Source organism: Benincasa hispida, chromosome 1 (genome assembly GCF_009727055.1).
Source record: "Benincasa hispida cultivar B227 chromosome 1, ASM972705v1, whole genome shotgun sequence".
NCBI lineage: Eukaryota > Viridiplantae > Streptophyta > Magnoliopsida > Cucurbitales > Cucurbitaceae > Benincasa > Benincasa hispida.
The window spans coordinates 83525659-83537349 of NC_052349.1; the positions used below are offsets into that span (position 1 = coordinate 83525659).

An 11691-nucleotide genomic window follows, 5' to 3' on the forward strand; every position below is an offset into this window, starting at 1 on the left:
ACTTCGAAAAGCGTGCGAGGGTTTCCCTTTATGTTCAATGCAGAATTGAAGGATATTTTTTACCTTTCTCATTTTTGATTGGATTGGACTTGACTTATTTTGCCATTTTTGCAAAACAAAAAAAAAAGAGTGATGCCACATGCTTAATTTTGCAAACATGTTTTACTAATTGTGCAACTGTCCCGTAGATGTAGAAAATCTAGTGCTTTTTTAAAAAGACCTTTTTTTTTTTGGTTAAAAAAACTGTTGTAGGTCATGGTGAAGGAAACATAGATGAGTGTGGTTCGAAACTTGAAAATCCTACATTTTGTATGAATAAAATAAATAGAGGGAAATGGGTTAAGTTTTGGCTAAGTGAGAGGAGTGAGGAAAGATAGTGGCAAGAGAGATAATAAATAGTTTTGTAAAAAATATTTTTCTTATTTAAAATTTCATACCATTATTTGAAATTAAAAAAAAATATTTCTAAAACTTTTTAAACCTCTTCTAGATTAAAAAGATAAATTTTGAAAATTCAAGAAAAAATAAAGATATTTCTAAAAATTTAAAGACTAAAAATATAAATTCTCTTTTTTTAAAAAAAAATGCTAAAAAAAGACTTTAAATATCTAAGTCTATTTAATAACCTTGTCGTTTGTTATCTTTTATTTTAAAAATTAAGTTTATAAACGTTATTTTTATGATTATCTATAGTTTTTAACCCATCTTTTCATATTTTAAAAACCAAGAAAAGGGAAAAGAAATATATTTTATTTTATGAAATTTAGCTTACCATTTAAATGTGTTTTCATTTTGAAATAAAAGTCTTTAAAATAAAAAAATTTGTTGTTTCTTTTTGTTTTTTGTTTTTTTTTAAGAGAACGAATAAAAATAATTAAAACGCTGCCTCGGGAGTAGGTAATCCGATAACGTTATAGTTAAAAAGAGAGATGGAGAAATGAAAATGACAAATAGAAAAAGAAAATATGTTATGAAGAAATAGGTTTACATTAGGCGGACTGGGAGCGATGGATAAAAGACTAAAAGAAAGGAATAAAAATATATTAAAATAAAAAGTCCTATCGGGAGTCGAACCCAGGTCGCTGGATTCAAAGTCCAGAGTGCTAACCACTACACCATAGAACCACAGATGATGACGTAATTGACGTAAATAAAATTATCAAATTATAAACACATAGTGAACGATTATTATTATTAATATTATAGTACAAAAAGGATTAGAGATTCGAACCATAGATCTTTCAGTCGCTAATACATGTGGGTAAAGCCATAAAGGGCTAGAGGGACACTGCCCCAATATAAATTATAAAGTAATANCAAATAATAATACTGGTGCTAGCTTGTTGGTGTGGGGTGTTGTCTATTTGGTGAAGCTCAAGAGTTTGAATCCTATAGTTTTTACCAACATTTTATTTTGAATTTTAAATGACTTTTTATCCAGATTTTTTTCATCTAAGCTCAACTCATGTACATCCTAATAAAAGAAAAGTTGATCAAACAATGTGCTCTTTAAAGTATAATGTGCTTTTTTTAATAAATAAATAGTCAAACATTACATTTTTTATCGACAACAGAACTGGGCAGTTTATAAACTTTTTTCTTCTTTTCGGAATTCACTTTACAATCTCAAGTCTCAAGAACATCCTATTAAAATGGTTTCGTTTATTTTTTTACGTAATTTTTATATTCACATTACACTATATATATTTTTATCTGTTTCCATGTTATTTTTACAATCACATTACTCGAATAGGTTTTTAAAATTAATGTCAAAGTTCAAACTAGAGGATTATTTGTTGTCACTCTTTTGGATATACGAGCTCGACAAGTAAGTTTTAAAATATTCTTAGACTTTAGGTTTTGATGCTTTTAAATCTATATAATATAATGTAATATTCTTATTATTAATACTTTTGTAGAGTTAATTCAAAATTAATATGGAGAGATATTATAAAAGAAAAACAAAAATAGAGACTGTAGAGGCATCATTTTCAAAAAAGAAAAATGTTTTGAATTCTGCAATATTATATAGAAATAAATCTAAAAGAACTACTTACAGATCTTAGTCTAAGATATTATGAATGCAATGGATTTAGTTAAAATTTGTAAAGAAATACTGCAAAAAAATATGAGAATTTGATTAGGAGTAATTCAACTTCAAGAGTTGAATAATCATTTTACTGAAATAAATACTAAATTGCTTTTCTGTGTGGCATGTCTAAATCCGAGTAATTCATTTGTTTCTTTTGATAGAAAAAAGCATAGTTAACTTGCTCAATTTACCCAGAAGACTTTTCAGGTATTGAACATTTTATACTTAAGGATCAACTTCAAAATTATATTATTGATATGCATTCAAGTATTGAGTTGTTGAATTAAAAAGCATATGTGATCTTGTAGTAAAATTAGTCACGACAAATAAAGACAAGGTCTATCCATTACTCACCTTGGCGTTAATTGTACCTGTTGCCACAACTATTGAAGAGAGGACATTTTCTACTATGCATATTGGAAAGACTTGATTGCGTAATCAAATGGGAGGTCAATGGATGAGTGATTGTTTTATAATCTATATTGAAAATGATTTATTTGATAAGTTAGATATTGAAGTTATCATGGATCGATTTCATGTTGGATTGAGGAAGCAAGCAGCAGAAGTAAAACAAGATCATTAAGCATTCTAATTCATTAATTTTGGCTTTAAACTAAGCATGCTCATAAACTAAAAACGGAGTTTCAACACTAACCTTTGAAATACCTTTCATTCAAGATCTTCAGTTGCAATCTTCTTGATTTCTACTCATGAACATCACAAGGACTTCCCTACTAATCTCTTGGAACCTTAGATTGAGTTGTGAGACTCAAAATAACCTTGAATCGAGGGAAATTAAAGAGAAGGTTACTGGTTTTTACACAGTGTGAAGAACACTTCTTCAAACACTAGTTCTTAGCATCAGCAACGATTGCACATCCATCTTCTCCACTCAAAAAATCAGCTTTATATTACATAACCTTCATACAACTAATAGACTTGCATGAATCACATCTCATGCTTGAATAAATGAGCTTAGGTGAAATGGAATTGTATGTGAGCTGCTGAAAATTGAAAATGGAAAAAATTATTTTTCCATTTCCAATTTTCTTATTTTAATTTAATTTTCCAAAATCAAATAACATTTCAATTAAAAACATGAAATTTTATTAATTTTACAAAACTAATTCAATAGTTAATTTTCTAATAAAATAAATAAATTAATTAAACAATCTAAGTAATCTTATTAATTTAATATCAAATATTAAATTAATTTATCACCAATTCCATTACCATGAATCTTTACTCATGAATTTAATATTTAAATCATATTTAAATATTAATCGATTCTCCAATTTCATTTAATTCTAATATTAAACGTGTAATTATATCACATATAATTACTAATTCCCTTAATTCTAGTTTGAATGTTTCAAATTAACTTATCACGCTACTCTAAGGCTAATCCGTTTGTGAGTTGGTAGGGGATCTGGTGGACATACAGATCATGGGCTCCAACGATCCGAAATTAATTGGCTAAACTCTTTACACTGAATTAACCCTCATTTGTTAACTACTAGGTCACTCCACTAAAACCCGTAGTTACACTCCCCTCATTGTAGATATATTGTGTCCACTCGATATAACCATGATTACCCTTCACAGGTTGTTCATAATAATGGCTTTTTTTACCCCCGAGATTACCTCTTGTTCCTTAAGTACCACCGATCCTCTAATGAACAATTGGTTTGTGATCCGATCATCAAACCGAGTCCCTCTCAAGCCAATGAGAGGGTGGGGCCCCTTATTCAAGACCTAAAGTCAGTACTTAAGGGAACAACCTCTCTATTATCCCTGAAAGCGAGTAGGAGTGAATTCCATCTTACACCCTATGTCCTCATCTATCTACCTAGTCTTACCCCTAAAATACAATAAATGAATAGTCATTCGATCAAAAAGAAATCATTTGAATATCTCATTTCCTATCAGAATAGGATCTAAATCCATTGAGCCGACAGCCGTTGAGTCAACCCTCACCTACGCAAATCTAAGGATAATCTCGAATAAACAGGAGTTCATAGTTAGCTCATGATTCAGGTTAAGTTACCTAGGTCATCGTTATGAAATAGTCAGTCTCATACAGTAAACAGTCTTATAAAGTAAGAGTGACTTATTTTGTGATCCGATCTTGTGTAAACTCATTGCACTGGACACCCCCACTCCTTATGTCATGACATGTACGAATTAGAGTAAACCGTATCTGATAGTCTTACTAGAATAAAGTACCCAACCTTATTCATATACTATAGATTATTTTGACTATTTACTCGAACCTGGTCCACTTTTATGTCTCCACGTTAAGTTTAATATTCATGTAATAGTCATGGATCTTTTAATTTATTGGATTTATTTCTAAAACGAAATAAGTAATTCATATATTCAATAACAACTTATTGAATTTTCAAAATAAGTTTAATGTTTACAAACCACGAGTTTTATGACATAAAACCCAACATTTCAAAACTTGAAAACTCGTAGATGACAATTGTAATGTATTAAATTAGTTAATTTATGAAGTTTACATTTTCTTTTACATTCATTTGTAGAATTTCTTTTTTTATTAGACTTGTACATATAGTGCCCCCTATATAGAATTTTTTGCTCCACCACTGTTAACACACATATATATCATAGTTATATTTGCTTTAGCATATCAACACTACTTCGATTTTATACTTCAAGTATAATTCAATATATACACCATTAATTATTATATCAATAGTTGATGATTTAATTTTTCACTCTAATAATAATAAAATATTTGATGGTTTGATTCTCTACCTTCACGATTTTTTAATTGCGTTAAGATACTATTTTTGTCCAAGTATTTTAGGTTTTATTGTGTTAATCGTTTGAAGTTAATTTTTCATCGAAAGTGGTTAAATAATATTAATAATTTTCATTTAAAAAAATACCTAGTGTGAATATGTTTTCAAGATTTGTAGATAGGAAGGCTATTAAATACTAGGTTTGTTTTTCCTTTTTTGAGACATTTAATAATAAAGTAGTTGTGTAGATTGATTATCAACTTGATCGAAAGTATAACAATTAAATTTTGATATTTGAAAATATTAAGATTAAAATAAAATAAATATAAAATAAAATAAAATTCATCTAAAAAAATCATTTAAAAAACTATTTCAATTTTAAAATCAACCACTAATTTTGGCTCTTGCCAACCTAAGTATAGTTCAATTGACATGAATTTATACTATTCATTTTGAAGTTCGAAATTTAAGATTTGGGAGTTGGGAGGTGGTGGGTTGCATTGTCAAGAGTTTGCTAGCATTTTAGAAAGTTGGGATACCAAATGGTTTCTCATTGGGCAAGATGCTCTGGTGTGGGAGAACATGTTGTGTTTGTCGGTCTTAATCAATTGTATTTGTGGTTGTGATATTTTCAAAAGCAATATTTAAGTATAGTTTAGGTTGAACCTAAGTCTCATGCTCATCCTTCTCTATACACATCAATATATATATATATATAATAGCAATTTTTAACCCATGGGGCTGGCCCCTGGGGGACCTGCCCTGAATGGGTTGGGAATCCTCGATTAGACGAGGAATGGGGGATAAAGCAAGGAGATTTTTCTCCTTAATGGCTAAACAGGAACATGATTATATTCCACATCCTCAACCTCGACCTTGTCCAGTTTTTTCGTTTTGTCTTAATTAATTAATTAATTAATTATATATAATTTACACGCGCTAAGTTAAATTATGTATTATTGAGTGAATTATATNATATTTATTTATTTATTTATTTATTTATTTATTTATATACTCACAATAGGTGAATTAAATTATATTTGAGTTACTTTTGTGAGGTTTTTTTTTTTTTTTTAACAAGTTACATTGTGAGTTAATGTAATATACACAACATTAAAATTTCAACTTTTATAAATTATGGAAACTTACACATTTTAGTTACATCTTTTCCATTTTGAATTTTATTGCTTTTAGTAAGAGGTTTTGTGATGTTTTATTTTAATATAAAATTGTATTCAATTTAGTATATACATTTTGAAAATTGTATTTAATTAAATATTTGTTAAAAAGGAACATGAGCCTCGTGAATTCCCCACAGAAAATCCCCGATCCATTTCCGCATAGAATTTCGTAAGGATGGGGATTGAAATGGGAGGCGAGGATAGGGGCGAGGAAGCCTTCCTGGTCCCCACCTCACCCCGTGGACACTCTCACTTACACCCAAATTTGTTCCTATTTTCAATATAAGGTGTGATTTGATTGTGTTATATTGGTTATCGTGTCATGAAGATGACATTAGAGATTGTAACCTCATTTCTTCCACACTAAATCCCTAATTAATTCAAGTTATACATCATTGGTCGGTTAGTTTATATCACGTATTTGTTTTTACATACTGACACTTTTAGCATGTCACATCTCATCCCAGATTATCCTACTTAACCTAGTACAGGCTGCGACGACAGTAGTCCTCGAACGTGCAATGGAGACTACCATCAAATTCTCTTTGAACTTGAAACTTAACTTGAATGAGATACCTTACACAATTACCATGCTTAGCTACATGTAGCAATAAATTGACGAGTCAGGTGGCAGCTTCTTAACAACAAATTTTTGTCGAAACTCAAGAGCAACTTGGTGGAGAAAAATAAAAGGAATGGATGAATTAAAAAGCCCTATGAGTGGTAGATTATAAAAAAATAATTCGAAGAGCATTAAATCAAATTAACAAAAGATCAAAATAAAATATTCATAGTCTCACATCTCAAATCAAATAGTTTGTGGAAGATAATTTAGTAATAACCCTTTTAAATTACAACTAAGAATCTATAAAACTCATCACCAACTCTGTACTCTAATTAATCTCTGATGATCATACTGGCGTAGAGTAATCTCTATACACACAACAGAGTAAATCTCTAGTCATACATGCACGTACAACAACCTTTCTAAGGCAAAATACCTCAACATAGGGTCTAAAGCCTGAATGTAAACTGGGATAGGTCTGAGGACCTCTCTTTCTATATATATATATATATATACACACTATGAAAACATATTCACATAGCACATGCATAATCACTAAAGGCATATAGGTCTAGTGATTTGAAAACGACTTTATTTCAAGTCTCCATAAATCTCACTTAACCATAAACCATCATAAATCTCTTTGTCCGCAAACCATATCATAACATATATGGCATACTTTCTTAGTCAGGAAACATTTCTCAAATATGCATCAAGATCATATTTAAACATATGCATTTCTCAAACACATTTCACATATATAGTAAGACCAGTTCAAGTTCGTTCAAAGCCTTCTCAAACATACTTTCATGAACTCTTGAAATATTTAATAAACCATAAAATCTTCAACGTTTTCTATTTATCAAAATACTTGAAAATAACGACGACTCAAGCATCAAACATATGGTTTATATCGAAAATACTTAAAAATATCCACATATACTTCAAATTTTAAACACATATCAGAAATATCATAGGAACGCTTCAATTAATAGCTTTTCAAAACTTTGTAATATCAACTTAGATAATAATCATAGTTCTCTAAAACCATATGTAATTGTGGTTTCTTGAAGATCATAACTATAGATGGATAAAAAAAATAATAAAACACTTTGAAAAGTAACCACTCACACTCAGACTTAACTTTTCATTCTTGAGTTCTACCCTTTGGTCAACATCCAATTTTGTATTATGTTGCATCTAATTCTTAATTCTCTCCTAAGGGGCTCTGGTTCTTTTTCCGGTGAGTGGAAAGTTCGATGAGCAAAAGGGCAACCGGTTGGTTAGCGATTTGGGATCCGAGGGGTGAACTTAAGAGGTTACAGAAAGAGGTCGAACCATGGAAGAGAGACGAAATTTCAAGAAATTAGAGAAGCTCAGTTTGAAGGGAAGAGGAAAAAAGTGGAGTTGTGGAAATAATTGATGACGAAATCGATGATTACGAGAAAAGCTTAGAGAACACATTGGCCTGCAAGATTATGACGGATCACACCATTACAGGGGAGACTTTCAAAGCCAAGATCCCAAAAATCTGGAACATGGAAGATAACGTCTCAATCAGTTTTGAATTATTGTTAAAATTGCAAGTGGCATATTGTGAGGACAAAATAGTCTTTAAAAAGTTTTATACGGATTGTTGCTTTTTAGTATATTATAAATTATAGATATCCAAATCGTTTTAGATTCCATTATCCATTGTATTTAACGTTTTATCCACACAAACGTAAACTATTATCATGCGAACATTGTCCGTGATTTTGAAATTGTTAAAATTATTTTTTTATAATTTTTTAATCACCTAAAATTAATTTAATCTTTAGTTTTATACTCTTAAATATATATTTTTTTTCAACATCAAACTAATTATCATCTCAATGCCACATCATTTAATTCTTAGTCAAATTTAGATGAGAGACTATTTAGAACTACTTTTTAACTTGTAAGACATGTTTGTTTTGGAATTTCAAAGTAGGGGTGGGTTGGATTGGGTTAGATTGAAGGACTTTTTGGACCTAACCCAATTGTTCGGGTTGTTAATTTCTTCAACCCAAATAACTCATATTAAAAGATGAACTCAACCCAACCCAACCATGAAACATTTGGGTTGGGTTGATTCGGATTGATCGGATTATTTTTATTCTAAAAGAAAGTAAGTTGTTAATATGTAAAAATTTGATTTAATTATTTTCATATATTGAATTAAGATTAACAACTCAATTTCAATTTATATAATGAATATTTTCTTTCCAAAGTGCTAAAAAATGTTTTTAAGAGTTGTTGGAGAATAAATTATCCAAAAAATAATAATAAAACTTAAATAAATATATGTATATATGATTGTATCATAAGTAAAAAAAATATATATACATTGTAAAGTTAATAATAAGTTCGAGTTGATTTGGGTCATTTTAGGTGAACCCATGAACCAACCCAATCCACAAAAATTTCATTTATTTGAATCCAACCCAACCCAAATGAGTTGATAATCCAACCCAAACTGCATAGGTTGGATTGGATTGATTGGTTTTTTCGGGTCATCGAGTTTTTTGAACACCCCTACTTCAAAGATCAAATAGATCACCTCAACACCAAATTTTAGGGACCAAAATGCATTTTATCTAATATTTTATAAATATTCAGTCTAACTTAATCAATATGGTAGAAAAAGAGTGAAAGATAGTTATTTTATAAATAAACATATTTTGTTGTTTAAGATATGAAAATAAAAATTAAAAAAAAAAAAAGAAAAGATACTTTTCATATTCTAAACCTATAAATTTATTATTAAAATTAATCAGGTAACCGATAAATTTTTTATAATTAAATGTAAATAATATTTTAGTATAATAATAGTGGAGATTCGAATGGTAAACTTTATGGTCACTAACATTATACATATTAGTTGTCGTTGAAGTATGTTTATTTGAGTAAATAACATATTTTGTAAATATAAAATTTTACTAAGATGGTCTAAAATTAATTTTTGTCTCAAATATTGTAGTTTTTTAATTGACATATTATAAGATTATAGATAAAATATTAATTAATAAGTAGTCTCATCATCATAACCATCCAATTCACTGTCAAATTGTCAACAAGATTTAGATGTCTATATATATATTCACCTTTTTCTTTTGTTTCATTTTTTTTCTTATTAATATTTTTATTTTTATTAATATTTTCTAAAAATTCCATTCACTATCAAACTATTTTTATTTTAAATAAGGAAAAAATTAACCCAATTCAAAATAGTAAAATGAAAACTAAATCTTCCCAGATTTAAGAAAGGAAAGAATCTGAAAATCATTAAAAACAATCAACCAAAAAAGAAAGAATAAATAAAATAACATAAATGTATAAAAGATAAAAATTAATGAAGTACTTTTGCTCTTGATGTTAGGAAACAAAGTTTTTGGTTGTTTGAAGTTAATTTGGCAAAAGTCTCAAAATGTTAGACTTTAATCACTTTAAAATAATTGTTTATCATAATTAAATGGTTACCAAACAGTCTTAGATATTTTGATATTACACTAAAATAAGTATTTTTAATAATAATAGAACATTAACAAAAATTAATTTAGTTATAGCTGATTTAATTATTTTAATTAATTAGTAATACGTAAACACCAAGAATTGAGATATTTTTAAAGTTCTATACACTAGATCAAAATAAAATTTAAAATTTTAAGGTAAAAACGTAGTATTTTAAAAGTTATATTCTAAAACGCAGATGTTCAAATACTTCTGATATATTATTAAACTACAAAAAAAATTACCATAACTAAATGTATTTATAAAAAAACTTACCACCTTTTTAAAAATAAAAAATATATATATTAAAACTAATAAATAAGCATTTCTTACAAATATAAATTACATAAGTATCATATTTGCATCGTGATAGATAGTATAACAACTAACGGGTGGTGGACTAAACCTACTATTCTTAGAGATGAAAATTATGCCAATAGCATTGAGTTAAGCTCACTTTAGCACATATATATTGATTCATGATATTTTATTATTTTATTAATATTTTTATTTTTATATTGGAATTATCAATGAATATTTAATACCGATATTAAATCTATTAATTTACTTATATTTCCATATCCATACATATAACCTTGTGGATATTTCAAATGATAGGAGATAAAATTAAATTAGAGAAAATATAATGGAGCTAACGTTGTTTATGATATATATATATATATTAAAGCTACAAACCTTTTATAATTCCAATTCACTTAGAAGTGATCTTAGGTATAAGTGAAAGGTAATTTAGAAAGTGAGACCTATTTCTTGTTAGATTTTATTGACAGGTGGACCCCAATTAAACATCTGTAATCAAGTAATGTAATCTGAATGACGAGAGTGAGGTGATCAATTATCGTTACTATTCATTATGGTTATGGTTATGGTTATGATTAATATTATTGTTACTGTTTTAGGAAAAAAAACTATGAATATTAACACAATCGTTATGGTTTGGTTTTCAAAAGTAAAGGTAACCACAATGTGTAACAGTAAATTTGATAAAATTCTTAATTTTAAGTAAATGCGATAAAAACGATCTAATTACATTTGTGATTGAGGTTCATTACGATTGATCTGTCCATGAAATTCAACTACGATTACATCAATTTTCATTATGAATTGATAAATGTGACCTACTTTTAAATTAATTGTAACTAAAGACTGTGACCCTAAGTTATTAAAAATTAAAGGACGACGCACTTCATAATATATCCAAACTATTTTAGATTCCATTATCAATTTTATTATACATTTAACGTTTTTATTCACCTAAAGGTAAACTATTATTATCGTATGATTGTAAGTGATTTTGAAATTGTTAAAATTATTTTTATTATATTTTTTAATCACTTAAAATTAATTAAATATCTAATTTTACACTTTTAAATACAATTTTCTTGTCATCAAAATTAATTTAAAATGGGATAATTATAGTTGTAGACCCTCTACAAAATTTGTTTTCATAAATATCTAAAGTTTTAGATATTCTCAATATAAGAATTTAATTAAAAAGTAGGACATAAATAATCTTTTTCATGGGTAGTCTGC

General features: G+C 27.9%; 1 non-coding gene across 1 annotated transcript; it reads right to left on the bottom strand.

Annotated features, from left to right (window-relative positions):
* Positions 1-1053: 1053 nt before the first annotated feature.
* TRNAQ-UUG lies at positions 1054-1125 on the bottom strand. The gene has a single exon. It is a non-coding gene; the product is annotated as a tRNA-Gln (tRNA).
* Positions 1126-11691: the final 10566 nt, after the last annotated feature.